Source organism: Apodemus sylvaticus, chromosome 19 (genome assembly GCF_947179515.1).
Source record: "Apodemus sylvaticus chromosome 19, mApoSyl1.1, whole genome shotgun sequence".
Lineage (NCBI taxonomy): Eukaryota > Metazoa > Chordata > Mammalia > Rodentia > Muridae > Apodemus > Apodemus sylvaticus.
The window spans coordinates 61,902,955-61,913,829 of record NC_067490.1 but is presented as its reverse complement, the minus strand read 5'-3'; the positions used below and the strand labels follow the sequence as shown (position 1 = coordinate 61,913,829).

At 37.7% G+C, this 10,875-nt stretch overlaps 1 pseudogene; it reads right to left on the bottom strand.

Annotated features, from left to right (window-relative positions):
* Window positions 1-2,187: 2,187 nt before the first annotated feature.
* LOC127669344 (zinc finger protein 431-like) lies at window positions 2,188-4,958 on the bottom strand (annotated as a pseudogene).
* Between the last annotated feature and the right edge of the window lie 5,917 nt (window positions 4,959-10,875).

Here is a 10,875-nt window from a genome sequence, read left to right as displayed (position 1 = left end):
TCACCACTTTATGATAAAATTCTTGGAGTGTTTGAGGATACAAGGGACATGCCTAAAGAAAAAAAGGTCACTTTACAGCAAGTCTACAAAAAACATTAAAATAAATGGGAGGTAAAAATAAAATTTATTCCAATAATTTTAAAACTAGACAACGCATGAAGGTAGATATGATGCTGGAGAAGAAGGTGAAATTTCTGCGCCTTTATCCAAAGCAGGCAGGAAGAAACTGTCTTCCAAGGACCTAATAGGAGGGTCTCTTCAGCACTTGTGTAATTTCAAAGCCCACCCCCACAGTGATGCACTATCTCCAACAAGGCCACACCACTGCATAATGTCACTCAGTTAGCTTGGCACATTTTAATTATCACATCCCACTGCCTGGACCATATATTATTGTTGAAACAAATGAGTCTGTAGGCATCAAAGTCTCAAAAATGTTAAGAATCCAAAAGTCCTCTGAAAGTAATCCTATTATGTAACTTTAATCGTGTTCAAAGACATAAAAGCACATCATATACCTCCAAATTCACAGTATATACTTCACCATTCCTAAAGTCAGAATGGGCAAATAGTGGACCTAAATAAGAAAAGCCAGGTGAGCAATCTCGAAATTCTGCATCTCTATATCTGCTGTAAACATACCTGTTGTCAAAGTGTTCTTCATATCTTCAACTCATTTCTGCTATGTTCAATGCAGCAGAATTCTTTCCCTTTGAGTTTCTTGAGCAGATAACACACAGTTCTATCATCTCAACATCTTGTGGTCTCCAAAATAACTTCAATATCACAGCTTCTTCTTTCAATGTCCAGGATCCACACATGTACATCTCTGCTCTGCTAAAGAGACTGGATCACTTTTCCGTCTCTGTCCTCTGTATCACTTTAATCTCCGGTTGAATCCATTCTACTGCTCCTGCTGTTCTTGCTCTCATTCCACAATTCTTGCATCTTCAGTATTTTAGGTTCTTCTGCTACAACAAATCTTAAATGATAACCTCTGTTATGTTTACACAATGATACCAACCTTCAGCTGCAGTTCATGACAAGTATATGCATTCAAAACCAATCCCACCTAGGTGATTCTTACACGTAACCTATGTCCAATATTAGCAATTTATGGAACATAGGTTCTTTGTCACTCAGAAAACACTCCCCAGAAGATTTCAAATCAGTGATTCTGATTTCTTCATCACCTGTAATTGCTTAGGTATAACCAGCCAGCATCAATTGTCTCAGTAGTTACCTATATTCTTATATTTTAAGACAGAGCCACATGTGTAAAACAGCAGAGCTCTGCTGCTTACTGGGGCTGGAACATGGGCCCGTCTATTACATTACCATTAGCTCTTTTTTTTTTTTTCAAAAACTTCACTGCCTACGTTTGGCTTTCCTGGTACTTGCTCAGAGATCTACCTTGATCTCAGAGATCTGCATGGCTCTGTCTCATGAATGCTGGCATAAAAAGCATGCATCACCATACCAATATCTAAGCTTTTCCTTTTAGATCTTAAATTGAAAACCCAGAAGAACAACCAAGATCCTTTCATTGGCACTTTGATATGTACTTATATCTCTGTATATCAACATGAAAACAAAAACCAGGTTATAATTCTTAACCTGATGCAGTTCTATTTCATATAACTTCACACCCATAAGTTTACCTGGATGTAATCTTGCTAAGACAAAGACATTCCTCTAATAACATTGATCCCAGGATTTAACTTCATTCAACTTCCTGGTGATGCTTTGCTCTTTGAAACTTAAATTTTGTAGTTTTCCTTTTGAAGCTTCCTATGCTTGATCAAAAGTATTAAGACAAATTCTATATGCAGATTATTTAGACTTCCTTTGTCAATGCAATTAATGTGCACCTCTTTACATTTATGTCAAGGAGGCTCTTAAGACAAGGGTAATACGCAGCAACATTCTTTGCTAACACATCATAAGAACTATCTCCAGAGCAGGAATAAACCTAAGCACCCTTGCCTATCATATTCCTATTCCAATGGCCTCTTAACTCCTACTTAATTCATAATTATATACATTAGTTTCCTCTCAAGTATGTGTTCTTTTATGTCTCAGGAGACTTCTCCATTGTGTATAGGCTTTACCACATTAACTGCATTCATAAGGTTTCTCTCCAGTATGTGTCATTTTATGATATTGGAAAGTACAGTGCTGTGCAAAGGCTTTACCACACTGATTACATTCATAAGGTTTCTCTCCAGTCTGGGTTCTTTTATGATATTGAAAAGTATGGTGCTGTGCAAAGGCTTTACCACATTGAGTGCATTGATAACGTTTCTTTCCAGTATGTGTCATTTTATGTCTTTGGAGATTACTGAGTCTTGCAAAGGCTTTACCACATTGAGTGCAGTGATAAGATTTCTCTCCAGTATGTGTCATTTTATGTCTTTGGAGATGACTGAGTCTTGCAAAGGCTTTACCACATTGATTACATTCATAAGGTTTCTCTCCAGTATGTGTTCTTTTATGATATTGGAAAGTACTGTGCTGTGCAAAGGCTTTACCACACTGATTACATTCATAAGGTTTCTCTCCTGTATGTGTCATTTTATGTCTTTGGAGATTACTGGGTATTGGAAAGGCTTTGCCACATTGATTACATTCATATTGTTTCTCTCCAGTATGTGTCATTTTATTATATTGGAAAGCACTTCTCTGTGCAAAAGCTTTACTACATTGATTGCATGCATAAGGTTTCTCTCCCATATGTGTCATTTTATGTCTTTGGAGTTGACTTGGTTTTGCAAAGGCTTTACCACATTGATCACATTCATAAGGTTTCTCTCCAGTATGTGCCATTATATGATATTGCAAACTACTGCACTGCACAAATGCTTTGCCACATTGATTGCATTCATAGGGTTTCTCTCCAGTATGTGTTCTTTTATGATATTGGAAAGTACTGCAGTGTGCAAAGGCTTTACCACATTGATTACATGCATAAGGTTTCTCTCCAGTATGTGTCATTTTATGTCTTTGGAGATTACTGGATCTTGCAAAGGTTTTACCACATTGATTACATTCAAAAGGTTTCTCTCCAGTATGTGTCATTTTATGATATTGCAAAGCACTGCACTGTGCAAAGGCTTTACCACATTGATTGCACTCATAAGGTTTCTCTCGAGTATGCATCATTTTATGTCTTTGGAGATGACTGGGATTTGGAAAGGCTTTACCACATAGATTGCATTCATAAGGTTTCACTTCAGTATGTGTTCTTTTATGATGTTGGAGATTGCTGGGTGTTGCAAAGGTTTTATCACATTGATTATATTCATAAGATTTCTCTCCAGTATGAATTATTTCATGTGTTTGTAGATAACTATGTCTTGCAAAGGCTTTAGCACATTCATTCCATTTGTAGGGTTTCTCTCCATTATGACTTCTTACATGCCTGCAACAATAATTGGCACATATGACATCTTTCACACATTCATTACACTCTTCAATTATTTTATCAGTATGAATTAAGTTTACAATTTTGTCCAATGGTACTGCATCAGATATTAAGGTTTATCACATCATATGTTCATGGTGTTTTCCTGCATTACTGCTGATACCTCTGATGGTTATTACATGGCTCATATTTATAACAGCTATTTTTATATGGGATTGCTCTACAATGTACTTCCTAATTGAAAAAATAAGTAAAAACTCAGAGTTTTATAACACAGTTTACATTCATAATTTTTCCTGTAGTATAAATAAATCACATCTGATGTGAACCAGAAGAAACTGATGATTTTTCAAATTCTATTACCCATACAAATTTTCGAGTGTGAGTTTGGGGATGCTTGCAATAAAATTAGAAAACCAATTAGTTGCAAACTTCTATCATGTTCAGAAAGTGTACTAAATCCAAAATACTATATAATCTCTCATTTTTTGGGATAGAAAAATTAAATTGCTTATGTCAATATCCCTATGCTCTTGTGACTATAAATCATTTTGACATGTGAGTTTCCTATTAACAGAAGAGCAAATGAGAGGTTTTAACAAATGTTGCATTGATACTTTTTGATATTTTGTTCCACATAGACATTTGATATTTGGATTAAAGTTTTTCCATGACTTAATTCTAGAATCTCACAAACTGGCCTCTCATTAAACTTCGCAATGTCACCACATGGATATGAGTACCACCAACTTTACAATGGACTATTAGCTTATTCAAAGGTTTTGGATATACATTATTCACTATTTAATTTGCAACATCTAAATATTATAAGACAGTACATATGGGAAGTTTCACTGTATAGTTCTAATGGAGCTACAAATCAAGGAAAGTTATTTCTAAAGGCATTGTCTCCTTGTGTTCTTCCTTAAGGGAATAACCTGCATACATGAAACAGATAAACTACAATGAGGTGCATGGTTGTCAGAGAATATTATAATCATGGCCATACTTCAAGGACTGAAATTTGACACTCTTGCTTTATTTTAGAACTTCCAGAAAATATTAACATTTTGACAGGGGCATATTTGTATCAGTTTGCAAATGAAAATTACCTTTCTTGATTTCTAGAAGTTTGACTTTGTTCTTCAATATGTTGGTTTTCCAAATAAGAACCTAAAACACAGTACCAGAAAAGGAATGATATAATTTTGAAAATTAGATAAAATTCAAGGTACTGTGAATTTTCACAGCACTGAACGTGATTTATTCAGTTCAATCTTTCCGATTCTCAACTAAAATAAAGTAGACCATCAATAACCAAGACATCTCTGTCCCTTATTTTGAAAATCAAAAGAAAATTCACAGTCTTACCCATAACAGTGAGGTTCCAGTAGGTCTCCAGCATCACATCTTTGTAGAGATTCTTCTGGGAAGGATCAAGTAGATTCTACTCTTCGGAAGTGAAGTTCACATGTACATCATCATAAGTCACTTCATCCCAAAATATCCCCCACACATGTAAAACACAAAGCATGATACAGATATCACTGTAATGTAAATGTATGCTTTTTGACAATATATTTATTTAATTCTGGTGCTTCCTCCACTTTTTTTCTTGACAGAGAAGTTGTAATCTAATCACTATGTCATCTTTGAAAGAAATTGAACGCTGTGGGGATACCCATGGGGTCCACACCCTCTAAAAGGAAAAATAGAGGTGATTGGGAGGAAGGAGTTTGTGAGGGCAAGGGAACAAGTATGGGGACAGTAATCAGGGAAATGACTAATATATAAACTATTGAAGATACAAAGACTCTAAAGAAGAAATGAATATTTTCAGTCTATATGCACTGTCATCTCCCCTGATAGGTATCTGGAAAGGCTCCTTATACAAGACCTTCCAAAAAATCTACAAAGAAAGCCAGACAGGACAGACAAGTATTCAAAGACATCATCCTATCTAGATGCTTTATATTTCATTCAACTGCATTGTGGCCCTGGTCATGATAGAATCACGCTCATCCTGTGGTGAAATCGCACTTGATCTACTGTGATCTTAATAGACATTAGGAGTTCCAACACTTTTCAAAATTCGAAAGTCTCCTCTGACACTGAAGGCAATATCTTGAAATCCACATACTGTAAAATCTGAAAGCATGGTGTATCTTTCCAAAAAGCAATGGCACAGAATACTCCTTCACATCCCAATAAATAGGAATATGCACAAATGGAGAGAAGATTGGACCAAGGCAAGAAACAGAGCAGGGCAAACACTAAATCCTGTAGCTTTGTCTAAAACACATTAGACTTCAGTTTATAATGGCTTAGGTGGCCCTCTTCCTGTAACTCTTTATACATCTCTCAGTTTGGGTATTTCCTCTCCCTCTTTGCCTCTCTTCTTAGCAGACTTATAAATGCTTTAGTTATCTCAACACTTAAGCATCAACTTAAGCATCCACCGCACACCTTCTAGGCAATGAACTCTCAGAGCATTAACTGAGGCCTGACTCTGCCTAAAGGTAGCATGAATAGTGCAAAAATGAAACTATAAAGGAAGAATACATGACCTTGAATTTTTCATCTGTCAGTTTCCAGAACCAGGACAATATGGGTGATCCTGTCAAGTTTGACATCTATGTTGATGTACCCTGTCTCACTTGGACCAGAATTGCAGCAGGTTTTATTTATAGTTCCTTCCTGGTCCTAGGAAATAATTTACCCAGTCCTTCAAATAATTCATGATTTATCTGGAGGAAGTATTTCATATAGGGTACCTCCTCAGGAATATACCCACCTGACCATTTGCTCCACTAAGTTCATTTCTGTTTTCTTTATAAAAACTAGAAACTTGAAAATGTCTAGATGTCCCTCAATTGAAATATGGCTACAGAAAATGTGTTTTATTTTCAAATTTGAATACTATTTACCTATTAAAAACAAGGGCAACATGAATGTTCCTGGAAAATGAATACAACTAAAAACTATCATCTGAATTGAGATAGCTCAGACACAAAATGACAAGCATGTATTTACTCACTTACAACTGAATAATAACTGTAATATCAAGAATATTCATGCTACTCTCCATAAAACAAAAGCAGTGAAACAAGATGGAAGACCCACCCGGGCCGTGGTGATGCTTGGCTTTAATCCCTGTACTTCACAGTTATTGGCAAGTGGGTCGCTTGAGTTTGAAGCCATCCTGGTCTACAGAGTGAGTTCCAGAACAGCCAGGGCTACACATAGATACCCTGTCTCAAAACAACAACAACAACAACAACAACAACAACAACAAAAAAAAAAAAAAAAAACCAAAAGAAGGAAGACCCATACAAGCATGGTTTGAATCTCACTCAGAAGGGGGAATAAAACAGTCATATCAGGCAGATGGAAGAGTGAGAACTGGATAAGGGAGCAGATAATAAAGGGGAAGGGGGAGCAAACAGGAGCAAGTGTGGTGAGGGACAAGAGAAGATCAGACGACAGGGACATTGAATTGAAATCTGCAGCAGGTTAGGGTGGAAGGGTATCTTAAGAATGTGCACTAGATAACAAGGAGTCTATGGGGTAAATCTTAGCTGAAATGCTTGGCAATTAGATATGGACCCTGAAGAGGCCACATCTTGCAAACAGGCAGGACTCCCAATGGGGAGTTAATGACACCAATCAACACAAAAATTTTCCTACCCAAAATTTGTCCTTTTTTAATGCAGGCAGAAAGATGAGGCAGAGACTGATGGAATGGCCTAATGACACTCTGACCAACTTGAGAACCACCCCATGGGCAAGCACCAATTGCTGACATTACTGAGTATATTTTGTGATACTTGCAGGCAGTAGTTTAATATCAATGTCCTCTGAGAGTCTGAATCCAGAATCAGTCTAAAACAGAGGCAGAGACCCACAGCCTGACATTGGATAGGGCTCAGGGTGTCTTTTGAAAGAGTTTGGGAGAGGATTGAGAGATCCCAAAGGAACAGGAAGTCCATACAAAGACCCTCAGAATCATCTAACTTGGACATTAGAAGACTTAGCCCCCAACCAAAGAGAATACACAGGATGGACAGAGGCCCCCACCAGATATGTAATTCATGTCATATGCTACTCAGTCTTCACATGGGTCCCCCAACAACTGGAGAGGGAGATGTTCCTTATACTGTTGTCTATGTATCTAAACTGTTCCCCTGACTTGGCTGTCGTGACTGACCAGAGAAGAGGATGTGCCTAACCATGCAGAGACGTGAAATGTCATGATTGGTGGATACACAAGTGGTCCCCGTCCTCCTTGAAGATATCAAAGGAGTTAGGGATGAAGGATTGGGTAAGTTGAATGGACACGTAGTAGCAAGTGTAATATAAAATGAATGAATGAATGAATGAATAAATAAATAAATAAATAAATAAAATGGGATAAGTGCTCAAATACATATAAATAGAATAAAAGTACAGAAATCATCCTATTCTTTTTAAATTTTACTCTACTCATTATTTCAGGACACAATCCAGGCATGAATAATTTTTGGTCAAAATATCACTCAAATGACCTCTTGCTAAAGTTTTCACAGAGTCTAGAGTCTATTTTCTACTGAAATACTATTATCTCAACTTCCTCTGGCAGCATTACACTCAACAATACAATATTCCACATTTTCTGAGAACAACTCATTAAGATCTATACATAATTTTCTATGACTTTTGCCATCTCAATTTCTGATAATTTCCACATTCCTTCAACAGAGAATATAGATTTTCTCAAGCAACAAAACCATCTTTTTAAACCATTTTTGTTCTAATTTGCTACTCTGCTGCTGTGATGGAATCCTCTGAACAAAATAACACAGGTAAACACTTGTACATGGTTCTGTCAGATGACACTCCATCATGTTGGGTGCTCAAAATAGAAATTGAAGCTAGAAACTGAAGGCAAAAGCATTTGCAAATATTGTCTCTTGGACTGCTTTCTTGCTTGGTCACTGTCTCATGCTCATCTACCTCTCTCATCTTGCACAGGTCATCTTGCTTAGGAATATTCCCCCTCAGTGAAGAGACTTCCCACATCAATCATTAATATCTCACAGACATAAAAACCAGCATTCCGATGAGTGCACACCCTCAGTTGAAGGTCCTTGGATGACTTTAGCTCTGAAATGTTGACAACTGAATATGACATGTAGACAATAATAAATGAGGGATTTTTAAAAATCCAGAACTAATGATCTACCCATATCAATTACAGGGGCCCTGCTACCACATGAGAGAGGCAGAGTTGTGGCTGAACAAGAAGACAATGGGGAGGGCCCCTGGCCCAGAGCAGAAAAGGATACACTGGGATCAGGACTTCAGAGGCTGTGCTGCCCTTTGGTGAGGTGTTTTTAAACCTGGCTTCCCAATACAGTGTGACCAAGAAGATGCCGTAAACAGCTGGAAGGTGAACATAGAAGCAGACTGCCCTGGCAAACCTAGGAATATGAGAGATGGTTCAAGGAAGATATGATAACTTTGTTGGAATGGATGAAGAACAACCTGTGTAATAACAATTCTAAAAGTACAGGGTTACATATGGACTGTGCAGAGGACGGTTCTGGAGGGGGCAAAATGGTGTCTTGTCATTTCCACACTGTAACATAGGTAAGGAGAGCCCATTTTTGCCCTGGATGCTGACTCGGAGAGCTTTCTGTCCTGGGTATGTTAATGGGTATAGGACCTTTTGATAATATGGATGAAACCCAAGGTGGGGGTGAGTAACTAAACTGATTGAGATGGAAGCAGATTAATTTCGTCTCTGTCACAGAATACTAAAGTGCCACATACATACTAGACAGCCACAAGGGGGGAATTATGACCAAGGACACACCAACCTCTATACCATGCTCAGGAATATCTTCTAAGTACCTGTGTATAACACTCTCCATTGCATCCACTTTATCACAGTTTTTTGTTCACTTTATTCACCTAACGTCCACAAATACTCAAGAAAAATACAAAAACAAGGAAAACATCTGACAGAGATAGCACTGACACAAAGATCAACAATGGCATACCCCCTTAAGGGCAGACCTTTAAATCTTTAAATTGGGGGTACTGGAGCCTTGGGACTCCAGTCAAGGTACCAAGATGTTATGCCTAATTCCAGGGAACACAAAGACCTCCAAGGAGCCTATTTTAATATAAACAGAAACAATCTTCTTTCCCCTTCCTTCCATGACTCATCCCTGTGTCACAACCTCCACTTGGGTGATACTCATTGTTCAATCGCATACTTTACTTCCAGGAGACAATGTAGGCTTTCCATAGATTTACAAGAAATTTGTTATCTCAGATGCAATGTTCACAGTTGCCCACAGCACTGTATCAGAGCAGTTCTCTCCTCACTATGTCTTCTTGTGAACTGCTAAGCTCATCTTTTCCTACCTAATGCTTATCTGAGGTTTTGCCAACAGCAATAATTCCCACTTGAACATGCCCACCACACAGGTCTGTAAAACAGGCAACACTCACCCAACATTCTACAAATCCATATGTCAAACAGTAACCGAGGAACAAAACTCCCACCCAAACAAGACAAACCAGAAAACAGTACATAGACCATTAATTACCTCAAACCCAGAGGCCTAAATCCCAACATAGTACTATAATAATTAACAGCCAGGAAAATATGTCATCAAGAAATCCAACCTATCTCTATCGCAGCAGGTACTGAGAAATTAAAATAAATGAAAATATTGTGCAAAAGAGGTTGTTTAGGGGAAGGGAGAGGAATGAGAACCTGGTGAAGGTATAGAGGTACACAAGAGGACCTTCAGACAGACACACAGCCAAGGAGAGAGAGAGAGAGAAAGCCATGAGGGTACAGAAAGAGAAGAGAGGGGGAATGTGCAGAAAATGGAGACAGGAAACAAACATAGAGAGTTGCTGTAGTTGGTGGGCCATTTATATAAAGGACACCTGACAACAGCAGCAGGTGATGGAGACAGATAATGACTTTAGCAATTGCTAAGTCCCTGAGAGCAGGCCATTGAGATTACCTGTACACTGACCACTACAGGGGCAAGGTTGACTCACAAAACAGCTAAGGAAAAAAGAATATCAGATATTAAAGATGAATAGAAAAAACAGATACATATGTGAAAAAAAAATTTGGATACTAAATGTTTCCTGGCACTACACATCTATGAATTCTGTAACATATGAGCAGTCAAAAATTACAAATGACGGGAATAGAAGTAGAAAAATATCAGCTTGAAAATATGTTCATTAGCTTCATAAATGAAAATTCTCCCAAACTAACGAACAAGATGCTTATTAAGGTACTTGAATCATCCCAAATACCAAATAGTTTGAACCAACAAAGTCCCTTTGCCACATAAAAGTCACAGTGAGCATGTAAAGATAGGAAAATCTGCAACAGAAAAAAACAAGACAAAAAAAAAAAAAACCCACAGTAACATGAA